Source organism: Vulpes lagopus, chromosome 3 (genome assembly GCF_018345385.1).
Source record: "Vulpes lagopus strain Blue_001 chromosome 3, ASM1834538v1, whole genome shotgun sequence".
NCBI lineage: Eukaryota > Metazoa > Chordata > Mammalia > Carnivora > Canidae > Vulpes > Vulpes lagopus.
This window is the reverse complement of record NC_054826.1, coordinates 160,079,682-160,093,037: the sequence shown is the minus strand read 5'-3', so window position 1 is coordinate 160,093,037 and position 13,356 is coordinate 160,079,682.

Here is a 13,356-nt window from a genome sequence, read left to right as displayed (position 1 = left end):
AGAGGTAGAGAGAGAGAGAAGACCATAAAGTATATTCGAACAAATCATAGCTGAGAACTTCCCTAATCTGGAAAACAGACATTCAGATCCAAGAGGTAGAGAGGACCCCTCCCAAAATCAATAAAAGTAGATCACCCTGAAATATAATAGTGAAGCTTGCAAATTTCAGAGATAAAGGAGAAATTCCTGAAAGCAGCTCAAGAGATTCTTAACATACAGAGGGAGAAATATCAGATTAACAGCAGACTTCTCTCCACAGAGACCTGGCAGGCCAGAAAGGGCTTGGATGATATATACAGGGAACTAAATGAGAAAAACATGCAGCCAAGAATACTTTATCCAGCAAGGCTGTCATTCAGAATGGAAAGAGAGCTAAAGAGCTTCCATGACAGAAACTGAAAGAATATTTGACCACCAAGCCACCCCTACAAGAAATATTAAGGGAGATCCTGTAAGTAAAGTGGGAACCCAAAGAAACAGAGGCAATCTGCAAAAACAGGGACTATACAAGTAATACCATGGCACTACATTTATATCTCTCAATAGTTACTCTGAACATAAATGGACTAAATGCTCTAGTCAAGAGACATAAGGAATCAGATTGCATAAAAAAGCAAGACTTGTCCATATGCTATCTACAAAAGACTCATTTTAAATCTAAAGACACAGTCAGACTGAAAATGAGGGGGTGTTGGGACACCTGGGTGGCTCAGAAGTTGAGTGTCTGCCTTTGGCTCAGGGCATGATCCTGGGGTCCTGGAATCAAGTCCTGCATCAGGCTCCCTGCATGGAGCCTGCTTCTTCCTCTGCCTGTGTCTCTGCCTCTCTTTATGTGTCTCTCATGAATAAATAAATAAAATTTTTTTAAAAACAATAAAGAAAATGAGGGGGTGGAGAACAATTTGCCATGCAAATGGTCCTCAAAAGAAAGCAGGGGTAGCAATCCTCATATCAGATAAATTAGATTTTAAACCAAAGACTGTAGTAAGAGATGAAGAGGGACATTATATCATACTTAAAGGGTCTATCCAACAAGAAGTTCTAACAATTATGAATATTTATGCCCCTAATGTGGGAGCAGCCAATTATATCAACCAATTAATAACCAAAGTAAAGCAACACATAGATAATAACACATTAATAGTAGGAGACCTCAACAACCCACTCTCCACAAGGGACAGATCATCTAAGCAAGAGTTCAACAAAGAAACAATGTCCTTGAATGACATACCGGACCAGATGGACTTCACAGATACATGCAGAACGTTCCATCATAATGCAATGGCATATACATTCTTCTCAAGTACACGTGGAACTTTCTCCAAAATAAACCACATACTGTGTCACAAATCAGGTCTCAACTGATACCAAATTATAGGGATTGGGATTGTCCCCTGCATACTTCTGGATGACAATGCTTTGAAATTTGAACTCAATCACAAGAGGAAATTTGAAAAGAACTCAAATGCTTGGAGGCTAAAGAGCATTACTAAAAGATGAATGGTTCAGCCACGAAATTAGAGAATTAAAAAGATTCACAGAAACTAAAGAAAATGAAAATACAACTGTTCAAAATCTTTGGGACACAGCAAAAGTGGTCCTGAGAGGGAAGTACATCTCAATACAAGCCTCCCTCAAAAAATTGGAAAAAACTCAAATACACAAGCTAACCTTGCACCTAAAGGAACTGGAGAAAGAATAGAAAATAAAGCCAAGAAGAAGAGAGATAATAAAGATTAGAGCAGAAGTATATGAAATAGAGACCAGAAGAACTACAGAACAGATCAATGAACCCAGGAGCTGTCTCTTTGAAAGAATAAGATAGATAAACCCCTAGTATTAAAAAGAAAATAGAAAAGACTCAAATTAATAAAATCACAAACAAAAGAGGAGAGATCACAACCAATACCAAGGAAATAATTTTTAAAACGTATTATGAGCAACCATATGCCAGCAAATTAGGCAATATAGAAGAAATGGATGCATTTCTGGAAACCTACAAATTACCAAAACTGGAACAGAAAGAAATGGAAAACCTGAACAGGCCAATAACCAGGGAGGAAATGGAAGCAGTCATCAAAAACCTCCCAAGACACAAAAGTCCAGGGTCAGGTGGCTTCCCAGGGGAATTCTACCAAACATTTAAAGAAGAAATACCTATTCTACTGAAGCTGTTTAAAAGAATAGAAATGAAGGGAATACTTCCAAACTCATTCTCTGAGGCCAGCATCACCTTGATCCCAAAATCAGACAAAGACCCCACCAAAAAGAATTACAGACCAATATCCTTGATGAACACAAATGCAAACATTCTCACCAAGATACTAGCCAATAGGATCCAACAGTACATTAAGAGGATTATTCACCATGACCAAGTAGGATTTATCCCCAGGATGCAAGGGTGATTCAACATTCATAAAACAACCAACGTGATAGATCATATCAACAAGAGAAAAGACAAAAATGATATGATCTTCTCAGTAGATGCAGAGAAAGCATTTGACAAAATACTGCATCCATTCCCAATTAAAACTCTTCAAAGTGTAGGGATAGAGGGAACAATCCTCAATATCATAAAAGCCATCTATGAAAAGCCCACAGCAAGTATCATTCTCAATGGGGAAAAACTGGAAGCCTTTTCCCTGAGATCAGAAACACAACAGGGATGTCCACTCTCACAACTGCTATTCAACATAGTACTAGACGTCCCAGCCTCAGCAATCAGGCAACAACAACAAAAAACTAAAATGAATTCAAATTGTCAAAGAAGATGTCAAACTCTCCCTCTTCACAGATGATATGATACTGTACATAGAATGTCCAAAAGACTCCACCCCAAGATAGCTAGAACTCATACAACAATGCAGCAGTGTAGCAGGATACAAAATCAATGCCCAGAAATCAGTGGCATTTCTGTACAGTAACATTGAGACTGAAGAAAAAGAAATTAAGGAGTCAATCCCATTTACAATTGCACCCAAAACCACAAGATACCTAGGAATAAACCTAACCAAAGAGGTGAAGGATCTATACCCTAAAAACTACAGAACACTTCTGAAAGAGATTGAGGAAGACACATAGAGATGGAAAAATATTCCATGCTCATGGAATTAACATTGTGAAGAAGAATTAACATTGTGAAAATGTAAATGCTACCCAGGGGAATTTATACATTCAGTGCAATCCCTATCAAAATACCATGGGTTTTCTTCACAGAGTTGGAACAAATAATCTTAAGATTTGTGTGGAATCAGAAAAGACCCCAAATAGCCAGGGGAATATTGATAAAGAAAACCAGGGATACCTGGGTAACTCAGCAGTTTAGATCCTGCCTTCAGCCCAGGGCGTGATCCTGGAGTCCTGGGATGGAGTCCCACATCAATCTCCCTGCATGGACCCTGCTTCTCCCTCTGCCTGTGTCTCTGCCTCTCTCTCTCATGAATAAATAAATAAATAAATCTTAAAAAAAAAAAAGAAAGAAGGAAAGAAAGAAAACCAGAGCTGGGGACATCACAATGCTGGATTTCAGGTTGTACTACAAAGCTGTGATCATCAAGACAGTGTGGTCCTGGCACAAAATCAGACACATAGATCCATGGAACAGAATAGAGAATCCAGAAGTGGACCCTCAACTCTATGGTCAACTAATATTTGACAAAACAGGAAAGATTATCCACTGGAAAAAGGACAGTCTCTTCAATAAATGGTGCTGGGAAAATTGGACAGCCACGTGCAGAAGAATGAAACTAGACCATTCCCTTACACCAGACACAAAGATAAACTCAAAATGGATGAAAGATCTAAATGTGAGACAAGAATCCATCAAGATCCTAGAGGAGAACACAGGCAACACCCTTTTTGAACTTGGCCACAGTAACTTCTTGCAAGATACATCTATGAAGGCAAGGGAAACAAAAGCAAAAATGAACCATTGGGATTTCATCAGGATAAAAATTTCTTCACAGCAAAGGAAACAGTCGACAAAATGAAAAGGCAACCTACAGAATGGGAGAAGATATTTGCAAATGACCTATCAGATAAAGGGCTAGTTTCCAAGATCTATAAAGAACTTATCAAACTCAACACCCAAGAAACAAATAATACAGTCATGAAATAGGCAGGAGACATGAACAGACATTTCTCCAAAGAAGACATAGACATGGCCAACAAGTACATGAGAAAATGCTCCGCATCACTTGCCATCAGGGAAATACAAATCAAAACGCAATGAGATCCCACCTCACACCAGTGAGAATGCCTAAAATTAACAAGATAGGAAACAACAAATGTTGGAGAGGACGTGGAGAGAGGGGAACCCCCTTGCACTGTTGGTGGGAATGTGAACTAGTGCAGCCACTCTGGAGAACAGTGTGCAGGTTCCTCAAGAAGTTAAAAATAGGGGATCCCTGGGTGGCTCAGCGATTTGGCGCCTGCCTTTGGCCCAGGGCACAATCCTGGAGTCCCAGGATCGAGTCCCACATTGGGCTCCCGGTGTGGAGCCTGTTTCTCCCTCTGCCTGTGTCTCTGCCTCTCTCTCTCTCTCTGTGTCTATCATAAATAAATAAATTAATCAAAAAAGAAGTTAAAAATAGAGCTACCCTATGACCCAGCAATTGCATGACTAGGTATTTACCCCAAAGATACAAATGTAATGAACCAAAGGCGCACCTGCACCCTGATGTTTATAGCAGCAATGTCCACAATAGCCAAACTGTGGAAGGAGCCTCGGTGTCCATAGAGAAGCTGTGGTCTATGTATACAATGGAATATTCCTCAGCCATTAGAAACGACAAATACCCACCATTTGCTTCGATGTGGATGGACCTGGAGGGTATTATGCTGAGTGTCAATCAGAGAAGGGCAAACATCATATGGTTTTACTCATATGTGGAATATAAGAAATAGTGAAAGGGATTATATGGGAAAGGAGAGAAACTGAGTGGGAAAAATTAGAGAGGAAGACAAACCATGAGAGACTCCTAACTCTGTGAAACAAAGGGTAGTAGAAGGGGAGGTGAGGAGGGGGTTGGGGTAACTGGGTGATGGGCACTGAGGAGGACACTTGATGAGATGAGCCCTGGGTGTTATACTGTATGTTAGCCTGTTGAATTTAAATTTAAAAAAAGGAAAAAGACAAACCAAAATATAACCAGTGTTGGTGCAATGAAGAAATAAAAAGCTCTTAACAGATTAAAACCACAGCTATATAAAATAATTATAAAACTGCATTGTTGGGTCATAAAGACGTCGTGGAAAGAAAGTAAACAAATAATAGAAAGTTTATATTTGAGTCCTGTGCCTTTGACTCTATATATGGGACCTTCAACAAATCTTTTTGCCTTTAATGTTTTAATTGCTGTTAAAAGAAGGATATAACCCATATGCTAATTATGTCACAGATGGGAAAACCAAATGAGATCATGATGTGAGCTCATTTATAAAAAGTATGATATTTAGAAATCATGTGAGATGAAATGAATGTGAGAAAGTGGGATTATCATTATTACTGTTTTACAATAAATAATGTATGTAAAATGTTTGACCCATCACAGGTTTTCAATAAAAATGTTCCCTTCTCCTCCCTCACTATTCTCCTAAGAAGCCAGTTCAATTTTAATCCCCACACCCATGCCATCCACTCCTCTTCTTTTATCTTACTAGTGAAAATTTTAGAGAAAGGAGAAGGATCACCTTTATATTTCCTTTGTTCGCTTCAGCTTCTGGTGCTTTTCCAGCCTCCACAATGACTAAAAGTGCTTTCTTCACATGTCCCATGTCCAAGAGCTCATAAACTGAGAGGCTCAGGCAACCTGTGACACCATTCACAGACTGAAAGACCTCAAAATACAAACATGTCTTGACCAAAAAGTCCCCCTTTCAGTTGATTTCAACCTCTGAACAGTTCTCTCTGAGCATCAAATCAAATTGATTTTATTTCCCTGAGCACTTACACGGTGAAGCACGACCAGGGACACAAAGATGAGTCGGAAACAAGTCCCCTCAGGAAGAGGACTGCAGGGTAGAAATGGGAATGCACATGCGTGCACACACTGGAGCACAGGACGGACGGGCCTTCGGAAGAGGAGGATGGCAAATGCCTCTGGAAATGAGACGGAAGGACAGTTCACATTTAGCTGAGGCAATCAGGAAGCCTTTAAAGTGAGGAGGTGCCATTTGAGTCCAAGTTTGAAAGATGAGCGAGAGACTGGGCCCAGTTGGTGAAGAAAGGAAAGTCTGGTTGGGGGAATTCAGTGTGTCAGGAAATAGAGACTCACACAAGAGGAAAATGGGTAAATATGGTCACGACTAGCGTAAGTTCAAGACGAGTTCAAATCAACCAGTTTCACCTTCCTTACTAATTTGAATTTAACCTTGTCCTCAAACCTCAGTAGAAAAACCAACATGGAAGATTCAATAAGTAACATGTCACACGTTGCTTCCAGAAAACCTGTTCTGAACTTGGGAAATTTTGGACAATAACTTGCCTTTAAAATTTAACGTGGTTTTTGCACTAATCTGTTTCCAGTCCTGTACTTCTTGAGTGTCATTAAAAAAAAATCTACACTTTTTCACGGGAGAGCTTTTCACTCTATAATTTACTCTATTTCATAATAAAAACTGAGTCATAGTTTAAGTATTTAGTAAATATATAAAGAATAGAAGAGAAAACAGACATGTTTGAGCAGTCAAGTTTCTTCAACACATACTTAGGAAAAAATGCTTGAAATGATGTAAAATCAAGATGCAGTGAATGTGGGAAGCAGAGGGGGAATGTTATGAACTGCAGAAGCCTGATTAGCCTGCGTGCCATGTATGGAACATTTAAATTATTGTTAGCAATTGTGCTAATGCTATCCTTTATGTATTTTAGGCTCAGCTTAATATGTTCAATATATGAAAAAGCCAACTTTTTGCATTACATTTTTACATCATATTTGCTTAAGGAATACCTCAGTTTGTATTTTTGCAAAAGAGCATTTAGCTACGTTTATAAAAGTTTAAAAAATAATGATTTTTGTCAATATTTATTTATGCTGGTTTCACATTACTAAGCCAAGTATTAGAATAAAATATCAGTATTATCAAGAAATTTTGCCTTACCAGAATTACTTGACTGAGTAACCAATCGAGAGAAGCAAAACGTCCCCTGCTAAGTATCACATTTAACAAAACCAGCTGACCGGTCAGGACAAGTTCCCTGTCACAATCACTGACTTGAGTAATTATTTGCTCTGTGGATCCCAATGGGTTCTTACGTAGGTGGGATAAATCAGGGTTTTTTGGAAGATGTTTTTGTAAAATGTGCTTTAAGTGGGTGCCTTGATTTAACAATAAAATCAACTTTGGCTCTCCCCCTTTCTTTTACATGGTACCTATAGATAACGTACCCAAAAATTCAGAACAAATGCTCAAAATCAAGTATTAATGTCCTGAAAATGTGTTCCAAAAAAAATGTCTATTATGGTCAAAATGAATTCTGCTCCCTGAGGCATATGCAACCGAGAGAATGTTCTGTACGTTTATTGTTTCCACGCTCTGCCAACAATCTATTCCAGGACACGGAAGTTTCTGTATGGAACATTAAGTGTACCAACCAGTTAAATGAACATTAAGATTTGTCAACAATACTAAAACACAGTCCAATGGAAATTTTCCTTGAAGGCACACATCTTTCTTATTCTTTTATGGAAGACATCCAAAGAAAGCAAAAGTAATTAATCCTTCCCTACTTCCCTTCCCTTACATACTTTGGTATAAAACAAATAACCTGTTAAGTACCATAAGTATCAGAAATACTTTTAAATAATGTTACTTTTTGTATTTTTGGTTTTAACTATGATTAAAACTTTTAGGAATTCCTGAGATAGAAGAAGATAATTACTTGTTCTTTTCAGTGCAATGATTAAAACTGAGATGATAACAGTGATTCACGGAATCTGCCATGATAGAACTTTCTATTTTGAGGATATATTATTATTTCCATTTTTTAAGACAATTTAAATCAGTCTCCAAAGAGAGATTGACTTTTAATTTTGTAATAATAATTTCAGCATACAAATTACTACTTAAAAATCAAAATTTATTCATTCTTTTTTTCACATTTCCAATTAAATGCCATCCTGTTGTTTCATCAATACAGAAAAAAAAAAAGCAAATAGCTTTCTTGTTCTATAACTGAAGAAGTTAGCTAAGTTTATAAAGAAAGGAAAAATAAAACTTCACTGGAAGAGTGGAAAATAAAAGTGAACCAGATTAACCAAATACCAGGTTTCTGGGTAAAGTTTTCCTGTTGCTTGGTCACGTTACTGCCTTCAGCTTATAGTCCCAGGCCTTAAATATACTCTCTCATGTAAACAATTTAGTTTTCTCAGGAGGCTCTGTGCTGCTAAAAAACCATCTATGTTTATCTTTTTCTTTTTTAGCCCCATTTTATCAAGATATAATTGATATATATATGTAATATAATTAATTTTTTAAATTTTGTATTTAAATAAAATTTGCTAACATATAGTATAACACCCAGTGCTCATCTCATCAAGTGCCCTCCTCAGTGCCCATCACACAGTTACCCCATCCCCCCACCCACCTGCCCTTCTACTACCCTTTGTTTCCCAGAGTTAGGAGTCTCTCATGGTTCGTCCCTCTCTAATTTTTCCCATTCAGTTCCCCTCCTTTCCCTTACAGTCCCTTTCACTGTTTTTTATAATCTACATATGAGTGAAATCATATGATGATTGTCCTTCTCCAATTGACTTACTTCATTCAGCATTATACCCTCCAGTTCCAACCACGTCAAAGCACACGGTGGGTAAAGAAGATGTGGTGTATACATATGCAATGGAATATTACTCAGCATCAGAAAGGATGAAACCATCTATGTTTAAAAGTGAAACTGAGTAGCTTAACTCTTTTCCATTAAGGGTGTCCTGTCCTGGCTTGATGAAGACCTTTCTTCAATGAGTAGAAAAATTATATTTGGCTTTATAAGCCAGACCTGGTAACCTGGCAAAGAACTTGATATTCTTCACAGAATGTGAATAAAATTCACATTATAGGCTTTCCTTTAGTTCTAGGAAACAATAAAGCGTTTCTGGGTTCTTTGCATTCATAGATTATAACACTACCTATACCTATCCACATCTGAAATAACTATTTTAAAAAGAAGAATATCACTTTGATGATTTGTTTATTAGAATTTCTTTTACTTAAAACAATTCCACTATTTTATAATTCCTTTCATCTCTCCAACTTGTGGAACTGATTCAGGCAGGATATTGATCAGAATGTTCCCAAGCATTGTTTCCCTTTGCAAAGATGGCCAAGGGTTTGTGTTTATAGATTCCTGAAGTTGACCTCTTCCATGCAATTTATGTGGAATAAGTATTTCTGACCTCTTGCCCTTGTACTAAGGTGTTCTGTTCCCAACCTAGTCCATAAAAGCACATTGAACTGTGATAAATATATAGCCATAAATAGAGAGAAATAAATGGATGGGAACTCTTGTTAATATGCAAACATGTATTATGAATCTCTGATTAGAAACATAAGGTAGGCATCTGGACCCCTTTTGCATAATGACACATCCTTGTTATCTGCTTACAAAAGCAAGGAGATATTTGTTAACATTTTTAAGATTTAGGGGAAAGTAAGAATATTATGCAAGTCCAGGTATAACCCAAAACCACAAATCAAAAGTATAAACACAAAAAAGCCCAGGTTTTAAGATCAAAGCCAAATCCTGGCCCAGCACTAACAATCTCAGTGACCTGGGGCAAGGTCTTTAATTCTTCTGAGGCTCAACCTCCTAAACTTGAAACAAGGGATTAAAGAGGATCCTCAAATTCCTTCAGGCTCTAAAACAATTGGCATATGTTAAGTCCTGCATAAATGCTTATTGAAAAAAAAAATGTCTATGACTGCCAAAGATCAAGAGATAGAGAGTTCAGGATACAGCCTACCCAAACTGTCCTGTTCCAAAGTGTAGAGAGTAGAGAACCCGGACACTTCAGTGTAGGTCTCGTAGGCTGTGAAAAGGGGATAGAAGTAATAAAATTCCTGGAGTGGAAACCTGAGCAACTTTAGTAGATTAGAGATTATATAGGTTGTATTCAGAACATTCAAGGGAGGGGGGCCTAGGTGGTTCAGTCTACTTGGCTGCCAACTCTTGGTTTGACTCAGGTCATCATCTCATGGGTCCCTGAATCAAGCCCCGAGTCCACTCTGCAATCAGCAGGGAGTCTGCTAGAAAGTGTCTCTCCCTCAGCCCTTCCCCCTAGTCATGCACTCTCTCTCTCTCTCAAATAAATAAATAAATCTTAAAAAAAAAAAAACATTCAAGGGAAATTCAGAGGTGTACCTTGGTTTCCTGCAGAGATCAAACAGGGAGCTGAATAGTACCCAAAAGCTTTGATATAGGATCACAGCAGGAATGAGGTAGGCCAGTGAGAGGGATCAGTGCTTTCAGAGACACAGAAAGTAGGAATGGGAGGGAACGTGTAATTTCTCTGTTTAAGTAACAGGAAACTAAGAATTTAACAAATCGCATCTGAATGTAGTCTGTCCTCACTTGGGGACATTAATAATATGTCCATTAATGTGATCATTTTTGTTGGGTATATGAAATACCATGCACGTGCTAGAGGGAACAATTAACCTAAGAAGCATGTTAGGGAAGAGGAGTGAGTAGGTGGTTTGGGGCTGGGCTCTCGGTCTGATATGGGGGAAATCGCTTCTGTTTTCCTGTTGCACTTGGTTGTCACCAAACAAGTGGAGGAGCTGAACCCAGTTTTATCAAATACTTTAAACTTCATGCTCTATCTATCTAGGGGCAGCAAGGATATGTAAATGGGAAATCACAGGTCCTTTTAATCAAGAAAAAGTTTTTTGAAAAGTAGAAAACTTTATGCAGCTTGTCAGATATTTATTTATTGTCCTTGTTTACACAAGTGACAACCTTTCTATGCTTTGTTTCCTCATCTACAAAACAGAAATATAGACCCAACTTCAAAGAATCCTTGGGTAGACTGAGTAAATCAGCATAAACAATTTAGAACAGCATCCAAAAAATAATGTTCTATGCACAACGATTTTAGCATTGTTGTTGTCACATCACCACACTCAAAGACCAGATAGATTTTACAGTGCTTAACAATCTTCCTGATTCTCAAGAAAATTCAAAAATAAAATACATTTGGGAAGTAAAATGAATTCCAATCCAGAATAGCCAAATTTATCTGTTTTTATTTTCTTTCAAGATTTTATTTAGGGACACCTTAGTGGCTCAGTGGTTGAGCATCTGTCTGCCTTTGCCTCAGTGCATGATCCCGGGGTCCTGGGATCCAGGCCTGCATCAGACTTCCTGCAGGGAGCCTGCTTCTCCCTCTGCCTATGTCTCTGCCTCTCTCTGTGTGTCTCTCGTGAATAAATAAATAAAATCTTTTTAAAAATTTATTTAAATTCAAGTTAGTTCACATATAACGTAGTATTAGTTTCAAGGGTAGAATTTAGTAATTCATCAGTTGCGTATAACACCCAGTGCTCATTACATCCAGTGCCCTCCTCAATGCCAGTCACCCAGTTACCCCATTCCCTCACCAGCCTCCACTCCAGCAACCCTCACTTTGTTACCTATATTTAAGAGTTTCTTATAGTTTGCCTCCCTCTATGCATTTATCTTATTTTTCGTTCCCTTCCTCTGTGTTCATCTGTTTTGCTACTTAAACTCCACATATGAGTGAAATCATATAGTATTTATCTATTTCTGACTTATTTCACTTAACATAATATCCTCTAGTTCCAACCACATAGTTGTAAATGGCAAGATCTCATTCTTTTTGATGGCTAGTAGTCCATTGTGTGTGTGTGTGTATATATATATATATACACCACATCATCTTTATTCATTCACCAGTTGATGACATTTGGGTTCTTTCCATGTTTTGGCTTTTGTGGACAGCGCTGCTATAAACATTGGGGTGCAGGTGTCTCTTGGAATCACCTTTTTGCATTCTTTGGATAAATTGTATTACCTAGTAGTACAATTACTGGATCATAGGGTAGCTCTATTTTTAATGTTCTGAGGAACCTGCATACTGCTCTCCACAGTGGCTGCACCAGTCTGCATTCCCACCAACAGTGTAAGAGGGTTCCCCTTTCTCCACATCTGTTTCCCTAGTTGTTAATTTTAGCCATTCTGACAGGTGTGAGGTGGTATCTCATTGCAGTTTTGATTTGTATTTCCCTGATGAGGAGTGATGTGGAGCATTTTTTTTCATGTGTCTGTTAGCCTCTTGTATGTCTTCATTGGAGAAATGTCTGTTCATGTCTTCTGCCCATTTTCTAACTGGATTTTTTTATTTTTTGGGTGTTGAGTTTGACAAGTTCCTTATATATTTGAGACACTAGCCCTTTATCTGAAACATCATTTGCAAATATCTTCTCCCATTCTCTAGGCTGCCTTTTAGTTTTGTTGATTGTCTCCTTCACTGAAAAGAAGCTTTTTATTTTGATGAAGTCCCAGTAGTTCATTTTTGCTTTTGTTTCCCCTTCCTCCGGAGACATGTCTAGTAAGACGTTCCTGTGGCCGAGGTCAAAGAGGTTGCTGCCTGTGTTCTCCTCTAGGATTTTGATGAATTCCTATGTCACATTTAGGTCATTCATCCATTTTGATTTTTGTGTATGCTGGAAGAAACTGGTCCACTTTCATTCTTCTGCACCTGGCTGTCCAATTTTCCCAACACCATATGTTAAAGAGACTGTCCTTTTCCCAGTGGATATTCTTTCCTGCTTTGTGGAAAATTAGTTGACCATAGAGTTGTGGTTCCATTTCTGGGTTCTCCACTCTGTTCCATTGATCTTTGTGTCTGTTTTTGGGTCAGGACCATACTGTCTTGATGATCACAGCTTTGTAATATAGCTTGAAGTCAAGCATTGTGATGCCCCCAGTTTTGCTTTTCTTTTTCAAGATTGTCTATTTGGGGTCTTCTCTGGTTTCATACAATTTTTAGAATCGCTTGCTCTAGCTCTGTGGAAAATGCTGGTATCATTTTGATAGGGACTACATTAAATGTGTGGATTGCTTTGAGTAGTATGGACAATCTAACAATAATTGTTCTTCCAATCCATGAGCATGGATTGTTTTTCAACTTCTTTGTGTCTTCTTCGATTTCTTTCATAAATGTTCTGTAGTTTTCAGAGTACACATCTTGTACTTTATTGGTTAGGTTTATTCCTAGGTATCTTACGGTTTTTGGTGCAACTGTAAATGAGACTGATTCCTTGATTTCTCTTTCTGCTGCTTCATTATTGGTGTTCTAGCAACTTTTTAGTGGAGTCTTTGGTCTTTTTACATAGTGT